The sequence below is a fragment of the Pinus tabuliformis genome, chromosome 1_2 (assembly GCF_031772625.1).
Source record: "Pinus tabuliformis cultivar Carrire ecotype Pingquan chromosome 1_2, CPIR1, whole genome shotgun sequence".
NCBI lineage: Eukaryota > Viridiplantae > Streptophyta > Pinopsida > Pinales > Pinaceae > Pinus > Pinus tabuliformis.
In genome coordinates this window covers 1,207,525,483-1,207,550,413 of record NC_142298.1, presented here as the reverse complement: position 1 = coordinate 1,207,550,413, position 24,931 = coordinate 1,207,525,483, and positions in this window count along the sequence as shown.

Here is a 24,931-nt window from a genome sequence, read left to right as displayed (position 1 = left end):
GTGAAAAACCCTTAGAGTGGTTAGGTTGTGCCATTAAAACAGCTTAAGGATCATTCTCTTTCCTAATCAACAAGAATAATTGATTCAATGTCCTTGCCTATTGGTAATTAAAGGCACATCTTAAACCGATAACAATAGGGAAAAGGTAACTGGACCTAGTTAAACCAGTTGGAACCACCATCTCAATGGAAACAAAGTTGCTTTAAGTTCTTGATCGGGTGGTCTCCCTTATAGTGTTGTAGGTGATACTTTTGAGCCTTCAATAGTAGGCTAGTCCCATATTGTTAATTTTTTCTATTGTTTGTGTATGTTGTGTTTCTGGTTATCCCTGGAGACAACTATGATCTCCTAGGTCACTCTTTTGGATGTATTAAAGGTTTCCAATGTAACATATTTTGCTATTAATAGAAATCGGTATTTTAACAATAAACTGAAGAATAATAATGCAAACAGTAGAAATAATCCGAAAGATCAATGAATAACCACTTGGCTCTTAGTTTAAATATCTCCCAAAAAGGATATTTTAGGGAAGGAAGGATCACAAAGAGATGAAAAGTATGAAGAAAACAAGTAAACCTCTTTAAGGTGTGGAATGAGTTGAAATGTCAAAAAAAGTTTAATAATTTTATTTCAAAAGATTTAAAAAATATTGACTAAAAATTTATTTAAAATATAATTTAAAAAATTGCTAAAAATATAGTATAGTAAAAGAATGAGTAAACCAAATAAATAAATTTGATTCTTCATTTTTATATTTATAATAATGATAATAATAATTTCAAAATTTTAAAAATATGAGTGCGCAAGTGATGTGATATATCAAAGGAGAGAATATATCTATATATATATATATATATATATATATATATATATATATATATATATATATATATAGATATAATATATATATATTATATATATATAAATATATATATATATATATATATATATATATATATATAGATACATATATATAGATACATATATATAGATATATATATCTGTATATATATATATATATATATATCTGTATATCTATATATATATATAGATACATATATATAGATATATATATCTGTATATATATATATATATATCAAGAAAGGAAATAGGAAAGTTAGATGAATGGCATAAGGATGTCCAATCTTAGCTCGAGCATTAGGGGATAAAGGAGGAGATGATATTGGGGAAAAATGATAGTATTAAAAATATTATTACCTTCAAATTTAAGGATAAATTGTGGGATGATGAGATACAGGGGAAAAAGAAGCTAAGGTATTACAAGGATGAGATCAACCTTTGTTGTGAAGGAAAATCCCCTATGCAGACATACGCAAACTCTCTAGGCGAATGACTTGGTCTAGCAACAAACTAAACAAACTAACATCCACTTTCCTAGCTTATGTTTAACAAATGCAGAGAGAGAGTGACCTACTCTCGCTCTGATGCTAATCGCTTAATCCTTTGGAGATGACTTTGATTCCTTCGCTTCTAGGCTCGCTCCTTATTTGTTCTTCACATCCAAGTACTTGCAAGAAAGATCAAAGAGAGATATAAGGCTCAAGAGAATATATGGCATACATCAAACATAAAATAGTTAATAGATCAAGGATTATTAATCTAAAAGCATAAACATTTACACAACTATGGAAAGTGAACATCATACATATATATTAATAAGCTAAAAAGGGAAGCATACAACCTATGCCTTTATGTTGGGGACCTCCTTTTGGTGGATTTCCAAGTTCAAGATAAGACCCTTCAAGCACTCCTTGTCCAAGCTAGAATCGGTAGCATTTGGGAATGATCTCAATATAGAAATGTAGACAATCAATGACCAACCATTTGGGGATGGAAGGGAGTTGATTTATAGGAAAGGAGAGGGAGTTAGGGATCCACGAAAGAGGGATGAAGGTCCACATATCAAGGGGAAGGCCCATAATGATAAGATCAAGATCTCAAAATGGGAGAGCTCAACCATATGTACATCAAAGAATGTCCATCTCGTTCTTCTCAAAGTTTCTAGCATACGAAGATTCTCCCCCATTTTGGGAAAACTTACTAGAAGAGGTTCAACACGAGTTTTTATATCAAAACCTGAGCTGGTAGTGCTAGGGTAAAGCAATGAAACCTGCCATCTGGATGGGTAGGTAGTGGAGCAAAGAGTGTTGGACCTAATAAATAGGGTTTTAGCTAACCTTCTTCAGAATTGATTCAGGGCAGTTTTCCTTTGGATTTTTAGGGATGCTTTTTTCTGTGTATAATGATGGATATACTTCATAGTTGTCAATATTTTGGCACTTCGGGATATGGAACAAGAAGTCACCAGGAGGTCTGATTAAAGATTTGGTAATAGATTCCCCCTAAATCATGAAGGAAGAACAACGAGTGATGGCTAAGATGCTTTACAAGCTAAGGTAAGGACTAGAACATCACCGTGAAGAGACCTGCAAATCAAGCATATATATATACATATATATATATACATATATATATCTGACATCTCTAATAAACATTCATAGTGATAGATGAATATTCATCTAATGATAAGTGAATCCATGGTATGGACACGTCCATCTGAATAGAAGGGATCATGTGTATGGATCCACGGTATGGTCACAACCATCTGAATAAAGAGGATCATATATATTGACCCATGATATGGTCGCAATAATCTGTATAGAGGAAAAAATGTGTACAATCATGAGTAAATCATAGCTCCACACAACCTGTATTTTATCGGACAAAATCCAGGGTCTTGTGCTCCATCACGACCCGATCAATGTATGAATTCTAACATGTGAATAGATGTGTCCAAGCTGAACATGATAAAAAACCACTTGATTATCGGTCAATGATGTAAACTGTTAACATACACAATAGAAACCACGAATAATGACAATATCTCTCAAGGTACAATTAGCATAATCCATGAATGTGAATAATGAAGTTAAAGTCGAATACCCATGGAATCTTTTGATCGAAGTTCAATGATGTAAACGTGTTGTTGAATGTGAAGAAATTTCCATTGAGGCATGCAAGCTCTAAGGTACTAGAAGGGGGTTTCTAGATGATATTCCCAAATAATGAGATGAAGTCGAAAGGAAGTGATCCCTTGAAGGAGGGCCATAATGAATCCCACATAATTGACATGAAACAAAGGATGTGGTAGAGTATATAAGTGTGATCCATGACTGTGACAAAAAGTCATACAATGTATAAGCGGTAAAGAATTGCATATATGACTTCTCTTGAACATATCAACGACACTGCTATGAAGTTTGGCATCATTTGACTCAAGATAGGATCAAAGGTCTTGATGATGAAGAGGTATAATCATATGAGGGGCAAAATGGATTTCCCAAACCTGACACGAAAAAAACAGATGAGTGTCACGTTCAAGAGCGACATGCTACCTTTACAAAATACAAGAGATGATAGCTTTCACTCTTTCCTCCACCATTTCTAGTGAGTACCCCATTATTTTTTATTGCAAGTTTGAAGTGGATAGCATATGCTTGCCATATAATTTCATCCTTCGAATGAATCTGTCCTAGTAATTTTCACGAGCCCTAGGAAGGAGAAACTCAATCTTCTCATGGTGACAAGTCCTGCATCGTTTAAGTTTTACGAGTCTGAAGAGGGAAAACTTGACATATTTTTCATGTTTAGAGAGTTTGAAAAAGAATCGGAAAAGAAAACTCAAAGGGTCCCTTTTCGTAAATCGTCTCATGAACCCGAAAGGTAGAAAAAAATATCCAAGAGAACCTCTTAGCCATGTTCGATTAAGGTATTCCTTTTTCGTATAATAGTCTATCTCAGTCTGGAAAAGGGTTAAAATTATACTAGGAAGATGTCATTTAATTTACTTTAACAAGTTCGAAATGACAAGTACTTGACAATATTTTGATTTTTCGAGAGTCAGAAAAGAGCTTAAAGATGACTCTAGGGTGTCACTTTTTCGTTTATTTGTTATGAGTTCGAAAAAGTGATAAAATAAAACTCATCGATTCATTAAAAATAAATTACCGTCACCAAGTATAATGACTCGTTGATGCACAAGTGAATATACATTACCTATTTTCAAGGAAAAATATTTAAAAATAAGAGAAAATGCCCTAATTTTGGTAAAAAGTTTATCTGATACTTGTAAAAAGTTCAAAAAAAAATTATTTTTACCATTTTACCAAATTGTAACTTTAAGAGAAAATTTACCCTATTCTACCTCAAACTTCATGTGAGGAGTACTTGTTACAGGGAAAAGTGTCTACACAGAACTACTTATCCCACTAAGGTGTGGTAGCTACCTTAGAAACAAACAAAGTAAAGCTACTTTCGTTTTTCCTTTATGAAATATAGATGAGAGAAGAACAAAGGAGACCAACCTCTGTCTTGCGCTTAGCTCCTAGTTTGATTCCTCTCTCTTCTGATAGTCCTTTGCTACTTGCTTCCTTGTACGCCCAACTTCACAGAGTACCTGTAGGATCAAAGTAGCATAACACTATACAAGAACATGGATCTATAATCATAAACAATCTAGGATCAGATGTAAATTGACCATACAAATGCATAAAACATAAATGACACAAGAGTATGGAGGAAAAATTGAATATCTTTTATTGATAATAAAGAAAGAGCCAAGGGAGTTACAACCAGTTGTTCTGACCTAGCATCATCCTCTCAGCAAGTAAGCCCTTCTTCACCTCATACAAAGATTAGATCACCCAACACTATGATGTTGTCTCAAGAAACCAACAACGATTCCTTACAAGATGAAAAATTCCAGCCTCTGGATCTCTGGGATGAGGGATCCATATATAGATATCTATAAGGGAGATGAGTCAGCTTGTGATTTGATTAGTGTCTTCCCTCTGATAGTTCTTGCTTCCACTTGGAGATTGATGATCTCTTACTCATCCTTGGTCGAATTCAGAGAGGCAAGTGTCACAGGAGAAGTTTCAGGAAGATTCCATGCCTCTCCACCTCGCGGATTGACACTACCATTTGTCACTTCTCGCCCATCGCACCCCATAGAAGGGATTTTTGAAATGCAACACACCCACAGAGTGTACTTAGGTGAGATGCAATGCACTTTGCCTATGGAGCAGCTGAAATGATCCTGTTTTGACCAGTTCTGAGCAGTTTTTCATGGAGAACTTCTGGGAGAAGCTATAATCAGTTGACCTTGTTCCTTTAGGGATTAGAACAACACTTTTAGGGACTTAGGAGCCCTTGGTTTATGGACATTTTATGCTTGGGGTTGCAGTGCCCAAAAATTTCTATAACAGTTGCCCCCTAAAGCATGAGGTCGTTAATATTTTGATGTCGGGTGAAATGCTTTATTATGAGGATCTGAAGTTCTTTCAAGCTGGGAGGAGACTTGTAATAAGATACAATACAATACATTATCTTCATAATATTTTCATGATCTAGCTGAGGCGGGCATTCCCATGCTTAGGTTTATAAATTAATTTTCATGTACATAGGACAGAAAATCGTCTAAGTGTAGACTGATGATTCTGGTAGAGTCATCATCCCTTTGACTGGATGATTATCTGTGCAGCAATGATGTACATTTGATGTATTTATTTCCCTAAATATATATTGCAGACCGGATGGATGAAACTAGATTCGGGGTCTTCAATCTCATTCGATCTTCACTCGAAGTACAAGTCTATCCATGTGAGAGATGTTCTGGAGTCGAACATGGAAAGACATCGCTTGATTACCAGCCAATGATGTAATCTGTTAACAGGCGTCAGAGGAATCACCGATAATGATAATGAACCTCAAGGTACTGCAGTACAATTCACGTGGTGTGAATAAAGGACTTGACGTCGAACACCACGCAAAATATTTCGGTCGAAGGCCATTGATGTAAACCTGTCGCTGGAAGTGAGAAACTTGCCATTGAGGCATGCAAGCTTCAAAGTACTGAACAGGGTGTTCCTAGATCGACTTCTTGGATAATGAGCTGATGTTAACATGAAGCGATCTATCATAGGAGGGCCTTAATGAATCCCACATCAATGACACGGAACGGAGCAAATGATTTTAATGGAGGTGAAAACGATCTGGTGATATAAGGTTCAGGGTGGCGGTCATGAAAGAATGGAGTGTAAATGTATTGCAGCGGGTAAGACACAGGTGAATTCTCTGGATGACTTCTCTTAAACATATCGGTGAAACTTACGTGATGGATTGGTAGCATTAACCCCAAATGTGGATGGTGTGATGGGACCATGGTGATGTGACTGGTAAATGAAACAACCCAACCCGACTTGGATGCAGAGTGAAAGTGTCATGTTCAAGAACGACTTGCTACCAACAAACTTTCTTCAAGTTTTCTTCCCAATCTTTCACCAGTCATTGCTGACCAGTACCTCTTTATTTTTGTCAAGCTTGAGGAGGATAACTGGTGGGCTCCAGTATTGTAGCAATAATGCTACAACTCCTGGAGCTTCCTTCTCTAATTTTATCAACCCGGTAGTTCGTAACAAACTTGGAAGCGACATGCTGTATGCACAAGTACTAGCTCTTGTCGCAGCTGTCACTCGGTCAGCTGACACAAGTCCGCTAGGGCTCAAGCCAACTTCTATATGTTCTCAGAAGAAGCTTTTTAAGTGATGAACGAAAGCTATCTCAAAGGAAATTAACCTACTTTGCAAGAATGAACTGAAAGCCAACAAAACATGGAAACCCTAGTAAACCCTAATTCTACCAGCTTAATCCTTATGATGCAATGGTGGGAATGAAACTTCTAAAAGTGATGCCATTACTTCTATTGAGATGACATGAATGTGTCTAAACTACTTTCATCTGAAGAGAACATGTTTTTGTATTTTTTATTAAGTTGTTGGAGTTATTATGACTGTGCTTCTTACTGGGTCTTGTCTGTGCAGGGGTAGATCAAGGGGAGGAAGGCCTGGAAAAGGTCAGGAGGACTCTGAGAGGGTCCAAGGGATCCCTAACATCATTCCACAGAAGTTCACAAAGTTCATATGCCTGGCAACCGTGTTTGCAAGATTCTACAGGATGTCTGCAGGGGGTTCTACAGGATGTCTGCAGGGGGTTCTACAGGAAGTTCAGGATTTCTACAGGAAGTCTCGTAATTTCTACAGGATGTTCTGCAATAGGATTTTTGGGTGATGGATGAGTGGAAGAGGCTATATGGATGGTCAAGGAGGTAGGAGGGGAGCTTGTGATGGCTTATGGACAGAGAGATGAGATGGAGAGGGGGTGTGTAAAGCTGGTTGGTCTAGAGGAGGGTAGAGGCAATGGAAGGCCGAAAAGATAAAACAACGTGGATAATAGAAGAGTTGGGAGGCAAATGATCTAACCGGGAGATAAGTAGATGGCCTAGGCACGGCTTAGAAGGGTAAGGGCGTGAGAGAGTGATACTGCACAGTGTAAATGAAACAAATCATCCGTGTCTTGCACAAAACCGAGAATTCATCAACCTATTCTAACTGTTTTTATAAAACCATAGAACAACAACGTGCGTTTGTGAGGAAACTTTTGCATGGCATTGAAACAACGATTCATTTCACAAGATCTGAACGCATGGATGCTGCTACAACCGAGAACATTGCATTGAAGATTGTATGAACATGTAAGACTGTGTTTTTGGTGGGTGGCACGGGCTGCACTCCCAATCTCTAAACAGAGGTGGAAGTGAGTGTGCAATCAACCTTTTCTTGGAGCTCTGATTAACTCTAATCCCCTTACTCTAATATAAACTACTGAAAGCACTTTATCCATAAAACTAACCTACTTAATCACATCAAGAAATTCAACTCAGCAAACTGTGTTTCCAAATGCATGTAAAGGAAAAGAAATAAAATGCTGAAAGAAAGAAAGGTAACAATACAAAGGAAGGAAGCCTTAGGCTCTCAGGTTGGGCCCAACCCTGAGAGCTTAAGCTCCTTTAAGAACTCAGAGCTGCCTCAAATCTGCTTGCTTATTCATTAAAAGATAATAGTCAAAATTCTGATAACATGCCAAAAATGGCTTACAAAGAGAAAAACAGAGCTATTAGCTCGTAGTCCAGAATAAACAACAAAGTTTCAAAAGTCCCCATCGAAGGCTACAGCCTCAAAATTTATACATTATGAGGGCCAAGCTAGCCTCCTAAATTAGTGGGGCTTGGCTGACCAACTAAAAGTAAACTGTTGTTCCCTTAGAATCCGTTGGCTGCCCTCTAGCTCGGTGGTGATTGGAGCTCGGAGTTTGTGTGGAGATCACGAGGAAGGCCATTCAAGGCTGTGGACAACCTTCCTAGAAAACCGCAATCCCCTCTTGGCTGTCTCCTAGGCTTCATCTGCGTGGTTTTGCTCCATTATATGTCAAAAAAACTGAAATAAACATGTATTAGCCACCTAGGAATAATGGCTTCCCTTCATTCGTACAAATAACATAAATATACTAAAAAATGATGCATAAGTCATGAAAAATGAAGGGTTGAGCAAGGGTAGTGAGGCCAAATGAGCCCAAAATGTTACCAAATTTGGGGCTCATCATCACCCCCCAGCTAAAATATTTTCTCATCCTTGAGCAACTAATCTAGCTCCTCATCCTTCATTGCCTTTACTGCCACCCTTACATCCCAAGCCTCTGTAGTAGTGTCCTCCTTGCTGATATGGAACCCAGCCTTTCTGTTCACCTCTTCCCACTGTTCATTATCATCTTTCTCTGTGCTACCTTCCATCAATCCTAGCAGCAGTGGTGGGCTTAGCTTGAGGCCAATCCAGCTGGCATGGAGGTTTTACATGGATTTCTTATAGAGGGCCACCCGTACTAGAGCTTCCCTCATCCGAGTTGGGGTATGATACTCTCTGATTTTCAGACTGTGGGCCAATGTATTCCATCGGCGGGTGCAAGCTTGGACAGAGTTGTTTACTAACAGTCTCTCCATGTCCTCAAAATGTGCTATGGCCTGGGCCTGTTGATCCATATATCTCAATGAAGCTTGAGGGTCGGTGGACAAGTGTTGGTGTGCCGAGATTAGTGCAACTGGATCCCCTGCTTCTGCTCTAATTAGCAATGGCTCATTCAGCTCTCGGTTCATGACCGCTTTGGCTTCTATTGCTCTTTTGTCCTCATGGTTCAACCATGAGGCAAATGCCATTAATTGCATATCCCCTAAGGCCGTATTGGGATCCCATGAAATTACATTAGGCAAGGCCAAATTATTGAGGTAGAACTCCGCTAATTTGGCCTTATCCTCTGATGAGCTGGTACTGCATAATTCAGTGAATTGCTGTGGGTCTTGGAGCTGAGAGATACCCCTTTGCGCCAAGGTATTGATTTGAAATTGCAGCCATTGGTCTTTCAGGTACAGGCCATAGGATTTGGCCGGCTGTCTGCATTGTATAGCATCCATGGCCCAACTGGCCATGCAGGCCAATTGTGCCTCTTTCTGCTGCAATTGTTATCTGAGAGCTTGCACCTCAATTTGTGCTTGCTGTTCTGCTTCCTGTAGATGCAAGGTTGGCTCCCCAAGACCGATTTGCAGTTCCTTTTTGCCTTGCTGTTCTGCTGTGCTGTCCCCTGAGGGTGTGCATGTTCCTCTCCTCAGCTCTTGTAGCTGCAGTCTAAGTTTTTCGTTTTCTTCCTGTAGGAACACCCGCTGGCAATTTGCCACGTGTTTAGCCATAGCCAATTCCTTTCTAGCCTCCTTGAGTTGTTCCTCCAAGGGGCCTATGTCTGCCACACCTTTTGATTTGGCTATTTTCATCCACGTGTGGGTTCGTACTCGCTCTTCCTCCAATGCAAAGAACAGTGGCACAGTGAATTTCTGAGGTATAATTTTGCCAGCCTCTAAGAAGTTGTAATATGAACTCAGACTTGGCTGAGGGATAGGCTCTGGAATATGCTCTTTCTCTACTTCTTTTGGTGGCTCTACTTCGCCTCCCTCGGTGGTGATGAGGGTGCTTCTCCTTCCATCCTCTCGGTCTCCTTAAGACGGGCTAAGGTTTCGTGTAGAGCATCCTCAGCATCCTGTAGCCGGGCTTTTGAGGCCAACTGGTCTAACCTATCCTTCCAAGTAGTTTTCTTCGGGTTCCCCCTCTCATAGGTGACTGATATCTTTGAGGGGGACCTCTCCTTGGAAGAAGTAGGGGCATCCTCTATAGTGATTGGGCTGCTGTATGGAGGATGTGGCTTGTCCGTTTTTATTCTCACACTTCTCCTAGCTTTGAAATATAGAGGGGTCTCCCTCTTTCTCTTCTCCTTTGGCTTAGGAGGTGTACTAAGGGCGGCCAACATGGATGCTGCCTCCCTTGCAAGAATGTTAGCTTTCTTCTCCTTGGGTTTCGCTTTCTCAGGGCTTCCTGTAGAAGACCCTTTTTCAGTTGATTTCTGGCTTCCTGTAGAAGCCGGTTTTGGTGTTCCTGTAGAAACAGGTGGCACCGCTTTAGTTTGTTTTGCTGAATGTGCTTTACTTTTTGACTTGGTTGTGGCTGCTGTCGAGGTGCCTTTGCTGATGTGGACCTGCTCAGCCTTGTCCACTTTGCTTTGTAATCTTTTCTCTCTGGCCGTCAACATGGGTGTGTCATCCTTCTCTTTGGCACCCTTTTTCTCTTGTTTCTTCTTTTGCTCTTTCTTCTGCTCCGTGGTCGTGGTCTTCTGGCCTTTTTCTTTCTTCCCTGCGGGCACTGACTCCTTCTCCTCATTGCTGGATGAACCAAGCTCTTCGGTCAACATCTTTATATCACCATCCTTGGTCAAATTTCTGAAGGCTTCCCATGAGAGAGGAACCTTGTATGAGTGGAGCGCATCCTCCACGAGGAGTTTAATGAGTCCATGGTGGGCTACCTGGTCTGGTGTGCCTTCTTTCAACTTGGTGGCACATTCAATCATAGACTGTAGTAGAAAGTAGGGGATACTTAGTTTGTTTTCTACAGGTAGGTCCATCTAATGCCTTAATTCTGTGAGTAACTGAAAATGGTACCCATATACAATGCTAAACCGACCTTCGTAGGTGATGTACTTCATAATCTGGAGGCTAACTTCACTCCAAAGTGGCAGTAAGCGGGTTCTACGAACCCTGTTTTTATCTTCTGAGAATTCCTCCTCTGGGGGGAAGAATTCCTTCTTAGCCTTCTGGCCCAATTTCCTCTCTTCTTTATCCCATGGTAATCCCATTGGGAGCTCAGTAACTCGGCTGATGAATTGTGGGGTGAGTCTGAGACTCAAACCCCTGAAGTTGACGGTGGCCAATGTTTTGGATTTCAGCTTCAGAGCTTGCAAGAACTCCTCTGCCACCTCATCGTCATAGCCCTGCAATTTGTCGCAGAACGACATCCATTGCGCTTGCGTGAACAGCTCCACCACCTCAGGATTCTCTCTTAGCTTTTTTGAGTCGGTTGGTCCCTTCTGATGAACCCACCCGGCATGGTGAAAAACTGCTTTGTTAGCTGGAAGTGGCGAGTGCGGAAGAAAATTGGTCTACTGGGACAGAGCGTAGAATTATGCCTCTGCCACGCATGCAATTCACGAAAACTTATCCCCCGATGAGCCTTAACACGACTTAATTATAACTCACATCCTGTAGGACGACAATTCATGCAAACGACAGACAATACTTGTAATTTTTTTACGACCAGACTGTAGAACGTCGACTCTGCCACCCTCGAAACCAATTGCATGGAAGGTTCAGTCTTACCTTTTTAATCCACCACCTTTTGACGTGAGGAACCCAATTTCCTGTAGAAGCAGCTTTCCTGTAGAAGCAGCACACGAATTCTGGAGGATACTGCAGTGGGTCTACGCCTTCTGTGCTGCTATCAGACGTTCGAACGGCCGAAGGCTTGGAGTGTCGAGCTTCAGAGGAATGCGGATGCTCACTCGACTTCCAAATGATCGATGATAAATGCGTGGGGTGGCGATCTAGCCAATAGATTTGAATCCGGTGGAATTCGTGGTGCGGGGGTGAGCTATCCCTGCCGAACCGTTGAATGACGTCGTCTACTCATTCCCCTGCAAATTCCCTGACTACTGCATCATTCTCCGCAGATCTGCCGCTGTCATTTCTGTTACAACTCGTTTCTCCCCGACTGGACGGTTCTCACGTGTCCACTACCCGTTCTTTTTCCACGGCCACCATTCTACACATCTGACTAGACCAGCTGACTGGTCGACGTGGCCAGTTCAATGGCCATGCAGCTGCTCAACCCGTTCGTTTCATGCTTGCAAACATTTTAAAGTAATATTCATGTAATTCGACGAAAGAAAGGGCGAGGCACTTACCTGTGCGGCCGCGACATGCTTTTCCAGGCTTCAGGACGACGATGACTAGATTTGCTTGCTGCTGTTATTTGCACAGGTCCAGACTTGCTTGCTGATGTTGATGATGAAGCGTATGACTCCGCTGCATGCGCCCGCTTTGTTATTGCATGTTGCAGGCGATCGAATGGTGTACACTCTAGTTGGCTAAACTGATACGGGATTCCTGTAGGATGTCCTTTAGCAGTTTGTCCTCCTTGGGTGCATGTTGAACGATGAAGACAGTGGCATCATGATCACGCTCGCAGGGCCCTTGGATAGCTAGGTTGATTATTGCATGGCATCTCAACATCTTCTTCCATTTCAGAATTGCTTCCTCTTGATAATTCATTGATTTGCTTTGATTGTTCAGGTATCTTCATTGCATGTCGACAGGGGTGGTAGAAGGAGGTGACAACAGTGTGTGAGGGTGAAAATAGTAGCTTGCATGCGTCCATACCAGACCTTGGTCATTAGATCTCCTCATACAATTAGTTCTGGGCCGTCCAAAACTTCTACAGGAAGTTTCCTGTAGAAATATAGAACTTCCTGTAGAAAGTCTGTAACTTCCTGTAGAAGACTAAGCTGTGATGAAATCATGCCCATACCTTGGAGAAGATGAGTATTCTTGGAGGAGGTGCTGGTGAGGTCTCCTGGCAGCATGATAAGGATCCTTGACTTTGAGTTGAGAGACCTCCTCTCCTTCATAGAACACCTGCAACCTGCATGCATTTCCACATTATAAACTTGTTGTCCCTGTCTTTTTTGATTATTGTTTTTTTCCTTTTTTTTTTTATATTTAAAGATAGGAGGGGCACCTCAATGAGGTTTTCACCCTTGCCATCTGCCTTAAGCGCCTCAGAGAGGTTTTCACTCAAGGATCTTTTCAAATCCCCTCTTTTTTCTTTGAAAGACAATAGGGGCGCCTCAATGAGGTTTTCACCCCTACCACTTGCCTTGGGAGCCTCAGAAAGGTTTTCACCCAAGGATCTTTATTTATTTATTTTATTTTTTTTAGATCTTTCAGGGTATGCCCAAAGCAGAGGCAGAACCCTTCTCTATGACCAACACTGATTTCTCCACAGTTTTGATGAACTCTTGTCTTGAGAGAGGTTTCCTGTAGATCTTCAGTCGATGCCCATTGACAAGCAGGGGGATGGCCTCCTCATCAATTGTCTGAATAAGAACAGATCCATTGTCATGACATTTTTCCACTGCATATGGTCTTAGCCATCTGGTTCTCAGCTTCCCCTTGAAATCTTGTGCCTGGAGTCATACAACAGTGCCCAATCTCCTGGCTGGAATTGCTTGTCATTGAGGTGTTGGTCATGCCACACATTTCTCTGAAGTTGAACCACTTCTGAGTGAAGGAGGGCCTGCATTCGGTGCTCGTCCAGTCCATTCAGCTGCAATAACCTTTCTTGTTGTGTATGGCTGAGATCTAGGTCCAGCTGAGCTGCCATCCTCAAAGTGTTGTATTCAAATTCAATGGACAGCAAAGCTTTCTTCCCATAGACCAGCTCATAAGGTGTGAAGCTAGTTGTGGTCTTCCAGGTGGTGTTGTAAGCCCATGTGGCCTCAACCAGGCGATCTGCCCAATGTTTCCTACTGCTGCTCACCACCTTAGTCAAAATCCCTTCCAATGCTCTGTTGGTGACTTCCACTTGCCCATTTGCCTGTGGATGATAGGGGGTGGAAGTCCTATGCTTGATTTTGTGATGAGCTAGTAGGTCTTCAATTAAGTTGGATGTGAACTGGCTTCCTTGATTGGTGACTAGCTCTCTTGGGTAGCCAAATTCGTAGAAGATGTTTTCTCTTAAGAACTCAGCCACCTTTTCTTCTGTTGTTGCTTTGATTGCCTTAGTTTCTGCCCACTTTGTCAGGTAGTCAGTGCACACAATGATGTAAGACCTTTGCCTTGAAGGAGGGTTGATTGGACCCACAAAGTCCATACCCCACTTCTCAAATGGCTCAAGAGTCACTTGAGGTTGGAGAGGCATCTCATCCCTTTGAGTCGGTTTCCCCATTCTTTGGCATCGGTCACATTGGCTGATATACCTTCTGACATCTTGATGAAGCGTGGGCCAATAGTAGCCTGCCAGCAGGATTTTGAAGGCAGTCCTCTTTGCTGCAAAATGTCCTCCACAAGGCCCATCATGACAGGTGAGGAGGATATCAAAGACTTCCTCCTCCCTTACACAACGCCTTAATATCTGATCAGGGCCAAGCTTGAACAGGTTGCCCCCGATCCAAGTGAATGAGGCCCTTTTTCTGATGATTCTGCTCTTCTCTCTTGAGGATAGGTGCAGAGGGAACTGTGATGAAACAAGGTAGTTTTCTATATCAGCAAACCATGGAGAGAGTACTGAGATAGCAAACAGATGTTCATCGGGCATCTGGTCATCCAATGTTCCATCCTCATCTGCAGATAGATCCAATCTAGATAAAAAGTCAACAATAACATTTTCTTTACCTGGTTTGTCAATGATAGTCAAATCAAATTGCTGCAACAAAAGTAACCATCTAATAATACGAGCATTCACATCTGGTTTATTCATTAAATATCTAATTGCAGCATGATCAATATGTACAAATGTTTGATAGCCAATGATATAATGTTGGAACTTGTTCAGTGCATGGACCACAGCCAAGAATTCTTTCTCAGTTACAGTGTAATTCAGTTCTGCTTTGGATAAGTTTTTGCTGACAAAGTAAATGGCATACGTAAGTTTTTGTTCAACTTGTCCTAAGGCTGCCCCTATGGCTTTGTTCGATGCATCAGTGTGGATGTGGAAATGTAGGGCCCAATTTGGACCTCTCAAGATTGGGGCAGACACCAACTTGTCCTTTAATTCATTCAGAGCCCTCTAACAATCGTCAGTCCATTTAAACTCCACATCTTTTTCCAACAAGCCAAATAATGGTGAGGCTAGCTTGATGAATTCTTTAATGAATCTCCTGTAATACCCTGCTAATCCTAAGAAACTCCGAACATCCCTTACCTTTTGGGGAGGTGGAACCTTCTTGATGAGAGCAATTTTGTTAGGATCCACCTGTAACCCTTGGCAAGAAATGATATGGCCTAGCACGGTCCCTTCAGTCATCAAGAATTCACATTTTTCAGGACTAAGGGACAGGTTCATCTCAATGCATTTGGTTAGGACTTTTCCCAGATTGGACAATGCTTCCTTGAAGTTGGACCCATAAGGAGTGAAGTCATCCACATAGATTTCCACCACATCATGGACTAGCTCCGAGAGGATGCTCAAGACGGCTCTCTGGAAGGTAGCAGGAGCATTGCACAGACCAAAGGGAAGAACTCAGTAGGCAAAGGTACCCCAAGGACAAGTGAAGGTGGTCTTATATTGGTCTTCCGGGCTGATTTGGATTTGGTTGTACCCGCTAAACCCATCCAGGAAAGAGAAAAACTTCTTTCCTGCCAGTCCATCCAACACTTGATCTATGAAAGGTAGAGGGAAATTGTCTTTCTTGGTAGCTTTGTTCAGTTCTCGGTAGTCCACACAAATTCTCCACTTCCCATTTTTCTTGGGAACCAACACTAGAGGGGACACCCATTCGCTATCTGAGATGGGGTAAATGAATCCGGCATCCAACAGTTTTTGCAATTCTTCCTTGACAATGTCCTTAAGGGCTAGATTCATCCTCCTCTGGGGTTGCCTAACCGGTTTACAATCCTCCTTGATGTAAATATGATGGGTACAGACCGAAGGATGGACTCCTTTCATCTCCTTATAGCTCCAAGCAAAAGCATCTAGATGACTGGCCAACAGACTACACAACTCCTTTTCCTGCGAAGGAGATAGGGAGGAGCTGATATTTAACGTCCTCTCAGGGCCGAACTCCACATTCTTGACTCTGGGAGTGACAGGGTTGGTTGCACAAAGGTCCACTAAGGTGCTGGCTTGGGCATCCTCCACCAATTCCTCTAAGGTCAGTGCACTGGGAGGTGGATTCTGGATCAAGGTCTCAATCAAATCATCCTCGGTTGGGGGGTCTCCCCTAGTGGTGTCTAGGGTGCACAAAGGTGCTGAGTACACCTCATCCTCTTCTCCTTCCTCCAACCAAAGTGGTAAGTCATGCTCTAATGAGGGTTGGGCAGGAGGGTATACGACTAGCTGCTTGGACATAGGACCATTTTTTATGGTCATGTTTCCTGCACGACAACTTATGTAAGCATCTGCAGTGGCTAACCAAGGACTTCCCAAAATAAGAGGATATCCAGTGAGCTTTGCCTTTGGTTGCAGCACCAAGAAATCTGCAGGATATTCCCAAGAGTCAACAGAGACCAAGACATCCTCCACAATCCCTTCGGGAGTCACGGTGGAGCGATCTGCTAGTTGTAAGACTGTCGAGGTCTTCCTCAAGGAACCCTGAAGGTTGAGTTTGAGCATGGTATCCCTGGTCATCACATTAATGGCAGCCCCCAGATCAATCAAGGTGCGAGGTATGATGGTGCCATTGATGTGGACATCTACTACAGGACTCCCAGGATCTAGGTACTTTAGGCAGATGACTTGTCCCAACATAAGGTCAGACAGTTGTCCTATGACATTGATGGTTGAAGCATCCCTGTTTCGCCTGCCTGGGTGTTTGAAACACTTTTCCTTAACCAGTTTGTTGTATATTGGCACATCCTTGATGGCTTGGAGAAGTGATATTTTCACACACAACTGCTTGAGCTCTCCCAGAAGCTCATCCTCCTCTGGGTTGGGTTGTGTGGTGGCTGTTAGTCTCTCAGGAAAGGGTGGAATAGCCTTTGGTTCACTTTCCTGTTTGTCTTCCTCGTCCTCTCGGGGAGGAGGTTGGCGATCCGGAAGAGTCTTTCCAGATCGCAGATTGATCTCTTGGATCTCCACAGCATAGGTAGGGCATGATGTTTCCCCAGTGTATACCTGCTGGGCCTGTCTATTGTTGGGGTTCGGGTTCGGTTGAGCAGGCATTTGAGGTTGCCTTGGAGGAGCAGGAGGTAATGGTTGAGGTTGAACTGGTGGTGGAGGCAAAATGGCGGGAGGAGTGTTGTACTGGGGCCTCCACCCCGATTGAGGTGCATTCCACTGAGGTTGTGGCTGGGCATGTGAGTGATACGAATGAGTAGTGGGTTGAGTATGGTACTAAGGTGGATAAGACCATGGAGGGGGCACAGACCAGGAAGGATGAGCAGGGGGACCCCAAGAAGGCATAGGAGTAAATTGGTTGGGGCTGTAATAAGCTTGGGGTGCCCCTTGCATCCCCTGCTGGTAAGGTCTAGGTCCTTGTGGCCTCCTTTGGTTGAGGAAATAGAGAGGTTCGGTGGAGGCTTCTGTCCCTTGATACATGGCTTTAAGCCCAGGTAAGGTTGGACATTGATTTGTGGGATGGTCCTCCTCACAAACGAAACATACTTCAACCGAATGTAATGGGCATTCGTTCTTAGGGTGTCTCCTTGTACACCTAGGGCAGAAGATAGCCAAGGCCCTCTCAGCTTCTTCCTTCTTCTGCTGGATCCTCAATATATCAAGTTGCATGGCAATGGTCTGTCTCACCTCACTTTTGAGATCCTCTAATTGATTTGCAAACTCATGTTTGGAGAAAGGAATACCAGCTGAGAGGAGGTTTCCTCTACCTTGTTTCCGGGCTGCCCTAGAGTGGTTTCTAAATACGGTCTTTATATCCTCATAAGGCAGTTGGTAAATATCTCCTCCAGCTAACATGTGAAGGGTATCTAAGAGGTCTTCAGGGACTCCTCGGAGCAGGACCAACTTGAGGGATTCAGGGTCAAGTGTGCACCTGGCCCATTTATAACTAAGTTGGAACCTTTCCTCGTAATCCTCTAAGGACTCATCATTTCCCATGGTCATCCGAAAGATTTCTTCCTTGGTTTCCTTGGACCTATAGTAGTCCCGGTATTTAGTGTTGAAAGCTTGCTGCATCTGAGCCCAAGTGGTGATACTGTTCCCAGGTAAGCCCATGAACCAGCATAATGCTGCATCCTTAAGGGTTGAAGGGAAGAGTTTCAGCTTCTGCTCATCTTCAGTATAGTCATAGGTTCGACACAGGACAGCAAACTCAAACAGGAAGGTATCAGGATCTTCAGTAGTCAGCCCATGGAAGTGAGGTAAAGTGGAAGGGCTAATGTTCTTCATTTTCATGTCTCCATTGGTCTCTCGGATGGGGAAGGCACCTTCTATTCTCTCATCTTCTCCTCTATTGTCAGCCATAGCTCCATATGGAATGGTCTCTAATTCTTCTTCTGCTATAGGATCTTCGTATATCTCAGGAGGTTCACCTATAGGTTCTTCTGGATCACTGTCACCGAAGAAGAGAGAAGGGTGACTCAGTGATGTAGTGGGGGTGTTGGGTAAGAATTTGCCTGTTTTATCTCGATTCCTACGAGGCATGAAATGGAAAGACTTTTGATTGCTTTTGTTTTTTTCTCTGGTACCTGCAAAAACTGAAACAGATTGATCTACAACTAACTATCTTGCTGAAATGAAAATTCAGAATTGAAATGAAAGCAGGAAAATACTAATCTACTTTGCTCAAATGAAATTGCAGGAATGGGAATGCTAGTCTACGCTTGCAGAATTGAAACACTAATCTATGCTTGCAAAATTGAAATTGCGGAATTGAAATGTTAATCTATGAAAGCAACAAATGTCTATGCTACTTTTGTAGAATGGAAATGAAATAAACTACTTGGCAGAAGGCGAGAGTAGGAAAATAGAAGAAAAGAAATAATTACTAATACTCTGACGCTTCCCCGGCAATGGCGCCAAAACGATGGTGGGCTCCAGTATTGTAGCAATAATGCTACAACTCCTGGAGCTTCCTTCTCTAATTTTATCAACCCGGTAGTTCGTAACAAACTTGGAAGCGACGATGCTGTATGCACAAGTACTAGCTCTTGTCGCAGCTGTCACTTGGTCAGCTGGCACAAGTCCGCTAGGGCTCAAGCCAACTTCTATATGTTCTCAGAAGAATCTTTTTAAGTGATGAACGAAAGCTATCTCAAAGGAAATTAACCTACTTTGCAAGAATGAACTGAAAGCCAACAAAACATGGAAACCCTAGTAAACCCTAATTCTACCAGCTTAATGCAATGGTGGGAATGCAACTTCTAAAATTGATGCCATTACTTCTATTGAGATGAGATGCATGTGTCTAAACTACTTTCATCTGTAGAGAACATGTTTTTGTATTTTTGCTCAAGTTGTTGGAGTTATTATGACTGTGCTTCTTACTGGGTCTTGTCTGTGCAGGGGTAGATCAAGGGGAGGAAGGCTTGGAAAAGGTCAGGAGGACTCTGAGAGGGTCCAAGGGATCCCTAACATCATTCCACATAAGTTCACAAAGTTCAGCTGCCTGGCAACCGTGTTTGCAAGCTTCTACAGGATGTCTGCAGGGGGTTCTACAGGAAGTTCAGGATTTCTACAGGAAGTCCCGTAATTTCTACAGGATGTTCTGCAATAGGATTTTTGGGTGATGGATGAGTGGAAGAGGCTATATGGATGGTCAAGGAGGTAGGAGGGGAGCTTGTGATGGCTTATGGGCAGAGAGATGAGATGGAGAGGGGGTGTGTAAAGCTGGTTGGTCTAGAGGAGGGTAGAGGCAATGGAAGGCCGAAAGGATAAAACAACGTGAATAATAGAAGAGTTGGGAGGCAAATGATCTAACCGGGAGATAAGTAGATGGCCTAGGCATGGCTTAGAAGGGTAAGGGGGTGAGAGAGTGATACTACACAGTGTAAATGAAACAAATCATCCGTGTCTTGCACAAAACCGAGAATTCATCAACCTATTCTAACTGTTTTTATAAAACCATAGAACAGCAACGTGAGTTTGTGAGGAAACTTTTGCATGGCATTGAAACAACGATTCATTTCACAAGATCTGAACGCATGGATGCTGCTACAACTGAGAACATTGCATTGAAGCTTGTATGAACATGTAAGACTGTGTTTTTGGTGGGTGGCACGGGCTGCACTCCCAATCTCTAAACAGAGGTGGAAGTGAGTGTGCAATCAACCTTTTCTTGGAGCTCTGATTAACTCTAATCCCCTTACTCTAATCTAAACTACTGAAAGCACTTTATCCATAAAACTAACCTACTTAATCACATCAAGAAATTCAACTCAGCAAACTGTGTTTCCAAATGCATGTAAAGGAAAAGAAATAAAATGCTGAAAGAAAGAAAGGTAACAATACAAAGGAAGGAAGCCTTAGTCTCTCAGGTTGGGCCCAACCCTGAGAGCTTAAGCTCATTTAAGAACTCAGAGCTGCCTCAAATCTGCTTGCTTATTCATTAAAAGATAATAGTCAAAAGTCTGATAACATGCCAAAAATGGCTTACAAAGAGCAAAACAGAGCTATCAGCTCGTAGTCCAGAATAAACAACAAAGTTTCAAAAGTCCCCATCGAAGGCTACAACCTCAACATTTATACATTATGAGGGCCAAGCTAGCCTCCTAAATTAGTGGGGCTTGGCTGACCAACTAAAAGTAAACTGCTGTTCCCTTAGAATCTGTTGGCTGCCCTCTAGCTCGGTGGTGATTGGAGCTCGGAGTTTGGGTGGAGATCACGAGGAAGGCCATTCAAGGCTGAGGACAACCTTCCTACAAAACCGCAATCCCCTCTTGGCTGTCTCCTAACCTTCATCTGCGTGGTTTTGCTCCATTATATGTCAAAAAACCTGAAATAAACACATATTAGCCACCTAGGAATAGTGACTGCCCTTCATTCGCACAAATAACATAAATATACTAAAAAATGATGCATAAGTCATGAAAAATGAAGGGTTGAGCAAGGGTAGTGAGGCAAAATGAGCCCAAAATGTTACCAAATTTGGGGCTCATCCATAACATATGCTTGTTCTATAATTTGCCCTTCGAGCAAACCCATTGCTATGTTTTAATGAGCCTAGCGATAGTGAAACTCGTTCTTATCTGCTATGGACAAGTTTGTCGCTATTAAGTTTTAACGAGTTTAACGACAAAGATAACTCGGTCCTTTTCAATTTTAGAGAGTCTGAAAAGGGACGTAAAGGAAACTCCAAAAATCCTTTTTTGTCATCTAATCCCTTAAGTCCGAAAAAGTATAAAACAATACAGAAGGGATGAATTTGTGATACTTTTAACGAGCCGAACAAAACAAGCGCTCGATCTTTTTGTGTAATAATCCCTCAGGTCCAAAAATATTAAAATCTAGAGGAGGGATAACACTTCCGGTCCCTTTAACGAGCTGGAGAGGCCAATGGCTCGGCAACCTTTTCATATTTTATGAGTCAGTTGAAAAGAGATTAAAGAAGACTCGTTTTTTTAGGAACAAGTGATAAAAATGGGTAGCAGCTGATTCCAGGTAAGGTTTGGAATTTTCCAATCACGACAGTGTTACAAGGATGGCTAGTGGGATCACTCTTCGCAGTTGTTCCTCAAAATGGGTAAACAATAAAATGGAGGTGAATGATCCACCAATACAGAGTGGAGGTGATGATGAGAACACGACCAAGGCTTTAAAGGCTAAATTACTACATTCACGATGGTTATTTACTGGGAAATAGTTCATTTTTTAATGAGCTTAAATGCGGGGAGAAACATTCGCTCATGACTTATGTTTATTTTTTAACGAGCTTGAACTATGTGCTAAAACTGCTCGATTAATCCAGTCATAAAATAAGAATGTATCATATATGAAAACGACAATTTTTTGAGTTTTTCCCCACATCCTTTCTTTATGCAAGTTAGGAAACGACCAACCGTGCGAGTTTAAAGGGTTAGAGGACCTACAAATTTAAAAAATAAATGGTTGCTCTTCGCTTGCACGCCAAAAGGTTTGCATGCCCCCAGGTATAAAATAAAGCTTCAAGGTCACCTTTCATTCTACCGACAAAACATTTGTTTTATCAGGAAAGGTCTACCTCTTTCAGGTTACCAAAGATTGTTCTATTCACACCACAAACAAAACACTTCTTCGGCGATGTCTACCGAAATAGACAAAAGTGAGACAATCCACTCACATAACTTTGACGAGGGAAGCTTATTCCAGTCTAACCACCTTTTCCAATCACGGATGGGAGTACAGACTAGTCATATATCTCTCGCGGAAACCTACCCTATACCCGAAGTTTTCCTGCCAAAGCAGACCAGGGTGCATGCCCCCTAAGTTTCAGTCATGTCCCCCGAATCACTCCCGCTCATCAGGGGGACGGATTGGAGATTGATGAGACATTCCTTGTGTTGTGGGGAAAAATGCCTATGCAGGACGATCCTATCCACCTAAGGTGTGACAGTGCCTTAGCAACAAACAGAGACAGCTATTCTAGTATTCTTCCTTTATGAATTAAGAATGAAGAGAGAGATAGATGGACTAACTGGTGTCTTCCGTTTGTCCCTCAATCCAGCTTCTCTTCTCTTGGAGAGTTCCTAGCTACTTGCTTTCTCGCTCGCCCAACTTCAAGAGGTTTCTGCAAGATCACAAGAAAAGAACACTACACAAGACATGGATTCATATTCATAACTAGTTCAGGATTAGAAATAAACCAAATACACTAATGCAATCATACATCAAGAATACACCAGCATATAGGAGAAACCAAGATAGCTTTATTGATGAATAACAAGGTTCAGGAAGAGATACAACCCAGAGGGCTCCAATCCAGCATCTCCTTCCCAGCAAATAGAATTCCTATCTTCACCCCCTTCAAAGCATTAAGCACCCAATGATTCCAATCTCAAACCAACAACAATTCTTTGCAATAACAAAATTCCAGCCTTTAGATCTCATGAAGGAGAGATCCATATATAGATGTTTGGAGAGAGGATGAGTCAGCTAGAGATCTGACTAGTGTCCTCTCCCTCTGTCAGTTCTTGAGTCCACTTGGAGGTTCTTGCTTCCACTTGGAGATTTGGAACCTCTTACTCATCACCAGTCGAATTCCCTGAGGCAAGTGTCATCTTGGAAGCTTCCTGGGTTTTGACACCTTGAGAAATGAGCTTGCCACTTGTCCATTCTCGTTCAGCACAGGTAGCCAGTGTTCCAGTTGACATTCAACGCAAGTAGCCAGTGTTGGCTTTGACATTCAGCGCAAACAGCTAGTGTAGCCACTGAAATGATCCTGAATTGACTTGTTTTTGAGCAGTTTCTGGTGGAGAACTCCTGTGAATTGCTGTGGTTTGTTAGCCTTGTTCCTCTAGGGGTAGGAACAACATGTTTAGGGACTTTGGATCCCTTAGATTATGGACATTTCATGCTCAATGCTGTAAGGCACAAAAATGTCTATAACAGTTGCCCCCTAAAGTATGAGGCTGTTTATTGGGTGAAATGCTTTATCAGGGGGATCCGAAGTTCACCCAATGATGGGAGGAGACCTGTAATACAATACAATACAATACATTATTTTTTCTACTGCTTTCATGATCTAGCTGAGGCGGGCATTCCCATGCTCAGCTTTATAAATTCATTTTCTTGTACATAGAATAGACAATCGTCTGATGGTAGATTGATAATTTTGATGAAATTATCATCCTTTGAGTAGGATGATTATCTGCTGCAATGATGTAGATGTCAATGTCTTTATTTTTTCTGAATATATATCACAGCCTGGATGGATGAAACTAGATCCGGGGTCTTCAAACTCGTTCGATCTTCACTATAAGTACAAGTCGATCCATGTGAGAATTGTTCTGAAGTCGAACATGGAAAGACATCGCTTGATTACCGGTCAATGATGTAAACCGTTAACAAGCGCGAGAGGAATCACTGATAATGATAATGATCCTCAAGGTACTGTAGTACAATTCACGTGATGTGAATAAAGGACTTGGCATCGAACATCACACAAAATCTTTCGGTCGAAGGTCATTGATGTATACCTGTCGCCGGAAGTGAGAAACTTTCCATTGAGGCATGCAAGCTTCAAAGTACTGAAGGGGTTGTTCCTAGATCAACTTCTTGGATAATGAGCTGATGTCGAGAAGAAGCAATCCGTCAAAGGAGGGCCTTAATGAATCCCACATCAGTGACACGGAATGGAGCTAATGATTTTAATGGAGGTGAAAACGATCTGTGACATATGATTCAGGGTGGCGGTCATGAAAGGATGAAGGATAATGTATGGTAGTGGATGGGACACGGTTGACTTTTTTGAACGACTTCTCTTGAACATATGGCGACACTGATATGATGGATCGGTAGCATTACCCAAAATATGGATGGTATGGCGAAACCATGGATGTGACCGGTGAATGAAACAAGCCAACCTAATTTTGGTACGGAGGAAAAGTGTCATGTTCAAGAGCGACTTGCTACCATCGAAGTTTTCTTTAGTTTCTCCCAATTTTTCCCCAGTCATTGCTGATCAGTACCTCTTTATTTTTGTCAAGCTTGAGGAGGATAACATATGCTTGTTCTATAACCTGCCCTTCAGGCAAGCCCATCGCTATGTTTTAACGAGCCTAGCGATAGTGAAACTCGTTCTCGTCTAAAGACAAGTTTGTCGCTATTTAATGATTTTAACGAGTCTAACGACAAGGATAACTCGGTCCTTTTCATTTCTAGAGAGTCTAAAAAGGTACATAAAGTTAACTCCAAAAGTCCTTTTTCATCATCTAATCCCTTAAGTCCGAAAAAGTATAAAACAATACAGAAGGGATGAGTTTTCGATAGTTTTAACG